Source organism: Limulus polyphemus, unplaced genomic scaffold (genome assembly GCF_000517525.1).
Source record: "Limulus polyphemus unplaced genomic scaffold, Limulus_polyphemus-2.1.2 Scaffold578, whole genome shotgun sequence".
Lineage (NCBI taxonomy): Eukaryota > Metazoa > Arthropoda > Merostomata > Xiphosura > Limulidae > Limulus > Limulus polyphemus.
Genome location: NW_013666188.1, coordinates 22,567 through 26,395, shown reverse-complemented (window position 1 = coordinate 26,395; position 3,829 = coordinate 22,567). Strand labels below are relative to the sequence as shown.

General features: G+C 33.7%; 1 protein-coding gene across 2 annotated transcripts in view; it reads left to right on the top strand.

Moving 5' to 3' along the window:
- The window catches only part of LOC106459226 (phosphatidylinositol transfer protein alpha isoform-like), a 29,614-nt gene that overhangs the window by 12,860 nt on the left and 12,925 nt on the right, over positions 1-3,829 (top strand). The window lies entirely within an intron of this gene.

Sequence of the window (3,829 nt, the reverse complement as noted above, 5' to 3'; positions counted from 1 at the left end):
CGTGAATCCTCATTTTCCCCTTTGCATTGTTAACAAAACTTTATATTTGTTTTCTTTACCTTTTGTTTCAAAAGCTTTAATATTTTTCATGACTTCTAGAGTGATGGTGATTTGTAATTAGTCTTGAGTGTGGGATGTTGTTCACACTTAAGCCTTGTTTCTGTTCTGCTTTGGAAGCCCATTAACTGTCAGGATTGTAGCAGTTATTGTTCAGTGTGTTGTGGATTATCACATGCTTAACTCTTTTAGCTCGGTCTTGGTCCCTGGGATTAAGCTCGTATCCATTTTTGTGCTTGTTATAGTTTTCATGCTATAACTTTTAAATTAGTAAGCGAATGTTAACAGAATTTGGCAGATTATCAGTAATCATTACAATGCTTTCATACGAAAAATATCAAATTTTTCTAATAAGTCTTAAGATATGTTAAGCAATGTTACCCTCGTGCTTTTTTTTTTTTTCACATCTTGCCTATCTATCATGCAAAGTAATTTTCATTTTAAGATTAAATATATTTTTATGCATCAGAAAATTTTCAAATTTCACATGTAAAACCTTTATAATGTCCAGATAGTTACCAAACTTTCTTTAAGAACAAATTTATATTTTATCTGTTATTTTCACTAAAGAATCTCTGTACAGGTTCGATATATTTGACCGATCTTGTAACCACCATAAAAAATAGGAAATAATTATAAATTATGCCTCTTTTATTCTAGAATGACAACAAATTATAACACAAAAACATAAATGTTTAGACTAAATAGCATATATGTCGTAACATTATACATTTATATATATTTATTATTTTTATTTTATTGACTTTTCAGCTGTGACTGGCTAACAATACAGAAGTTACAATGATGCTGCGTGTGTGCACTCATGTTACCATATACAATAATATAAAACTGACCTTTAGTCTTTACAAAGTAACCTGTCTTGGCTGGGGTTTTAGTAGACTAGTATTTTGTAAAATACAGTCACATTTCGATTATTATACATTATATATGTATATAGATTATTACTATTTAGAAATAAGTTCTTAAACTTATTTTTCTTAAAACATAGAACAGTAAATAAAGAAGTAAAGCAAACAATTATCTTTTCTAGTTACGACCTTTGTACTCGGTTGCTGCTTGATGTAGGTTGCTAGGCTTTTTTAAATTTCACACATGGAGGATATGAAACAAAATATTTTTTTTAGGTTTTATATATACATTTGAATAACCAAAAAATCATCAATTGCTATATCAATACCATAGAAATCCACTATAATTTATCAAACTTAGTAACTAAGCTGGGTCTAAAAAAAAAAATATTAAATTTCGAGCACAATAAAGACACAACGTATCTCCTTGAAATCTTAGTTCAAAGAAACGAGATGGTGTCCCAACACTTTAAAATGGCTGAGAAAGCCATTAGGGGGACATTCTAAGCTTTCGATTGGTTATTCACATGTCATATATTGAAATAAGTGTATATAAAGGACCGTTTTCAAAAATGGAAATAGGTGAGTGGGACCGCTGTGTTTGATTCAGTACATGAGCAATATTTCAGCAAATATTCTTATTTTATATTCTAGCATGTCAATATTGGTAATTTAAGTTCCTTATTCGTACGAAACTATAGACTTAGTATTTTGATTTCACAAACATCTAATTTGAACAAGTGCTGCATTCAATATACTACGTGACACACAAAAATCGATATTTAACTGTTTCTTTTTAGTATTCACTTTTAAGTTAGGAGTTTAAATAATGTATAATACTAAAAGTTGAATTGTAATCTACAGTTTGATACCAAACTTATTGACGTAAATTCATAAAATAGTAGTTCAATAAAATTTTGAATGCAAGTCAACAATTGTGATGACATGGCCTTTGACCCATGACCTGTCTGGAGAGGGTTAATAGGCCTTCTACTTGCACCTTGTCAGCCAAGTTTCTTTCTCCTCAATTGTGGATGATCTGTTGACTACATCCCTCACCTACTTTGCTTTATGTAGCACTCTATCATTTGTTAAATGCTCTTAACCTTTTCATCTCTTACTGGATTTCATTTTCAGTTACATTTGGTTTACTTCTGGTCTTCTTTTTCTTTTCTTTTTTTTTTTCTCACTTGATGACCCACATTTCTTGTGTTTATCTTTTTTCTCTTTGGATGGTATTAGGAGTTGTACTGTTTCCTTCCTATAATAGTTCCTTTCTTGTGACAGGCACCTCCCTCCTATGTTCATGGCCACTTTTGTCAAGATTTGTTGACCTACTTCTCTTCCTTCTTCTGATTCTCTCTCATTGATTTCTATTTGACCAAGTTGGAGATTGGGACCTTTTCTTTCTTTGTCACTTTCTAGTTCCCTATCTTCATGTTTTTCTCTCTACCCTTCTGTATTCCCTCTCCTACTTGCAACTTTTATCTGTGGCATTTCTTCATGCTTTGATAGCTTCTGAGGATGTTCATTCTCTTCTCTGTTTAGAAAAAAGACACTATAGAAAAGACCAAAGATGTGGAAAATAATGAAAAAAGTGTTCACAATCGGTAAAACACACATCCATAACAAACTCTTTATTATTATTTGCAACGTTTAGGGCATAAGCCCTTCGTCAGGCAGTTTAAACCGTGTTACATAGAAAAAAGGCTTAGACAGAATCACTGAAGGGTTAGAATATAAAGAGATTCTAAATTACGTACATACTGTGTGAAGCACGTTAGCAAAATTATTGTTAGAAGGAACTTTGTTGAAGCACTTTATAAATGGTTCTCTGTTTGGCCTTTTCCAGTTATTCTGCTTTGTTCCTCTGCTGTCGGTACTTGTTGTATTACCTTCCTCTTTTCTGTACCCCTTCTGTCTTGTGTATGTATTATTTGTCTGGCTCCCTTTCCTTCTTCAAATGTCTTGTATCTTTTTTCCCACCTCGTGATCTGATGTGATAATATACGACTTCTTTCCTTATTCTATTTCCAGTTTTTCTTTCCCTTTCTCAACCTTTGCTCCTATTCTTCGTGTAAATCAGTCTTCTTACTTTACCTTCACCCCCTCATGGTGGACACAGCAGGTAGCCTTGTGTGGCTTTGCTAAGAAATAAACAAACCTTCCATTCCAGATTCCATATAATTCTCGTTTTCTTATTTTACTTCTACCAGTAATCTTGTTTGTCACTCTTCTTGCCAGCAACTCCCATTTGTATGATTCTGCAGGTGCTTTTTGTCCTGCTGTTTGTCTCACTTTCTGCCAACAGTTGTTTTCCATTTCTCTATTTGAGTCTCTTTTCACATTTTTTCCAATTTCTCTTTCTTCTCCCTCTGACCTCATTTATGGTCTTTTTCACCTGGTCTGTGGTCACCCATTTTCAGTGTGTCAGACACTTTCCTACGTGTTTCTCTTGATCTATCTTGTTTTTGTTTTCTCTGTCTCATTTGTCCTTTTTTTTTGCATCTTCCCATTCTCTGCTTTTTGCCTTAGCATTGGTCCTTGTTGTTTTTTTGTTGGTATTGTAGGGGGCCTTCTCTTGACTTTTGTTTAACTTTTTATATCTGTTAACCCATTCTGTGAGGTTCCTTCTTCTCCTAATTCCTTCTGTTATAGTAGTCGCTTGGTTTTGACAGGATTTGTCTTGGGATCTGGGTCCTTTCTCACACCTACTCATTGTCAGGTGCTTCTGGACATTTCCTTCTTTTCTCATCTCAACAGAGTTCAGCCTATCTTCTTTGCTTATGAACTATGGCTTATCTGGTCACCAGCTTTTCACTTCTTGTTCTCATCTTGTGTGAGAGGTTTCGAGACAGATCACGGGTGAAAGGCCATGTCATCTCGTTTGTTGACTTGCATTC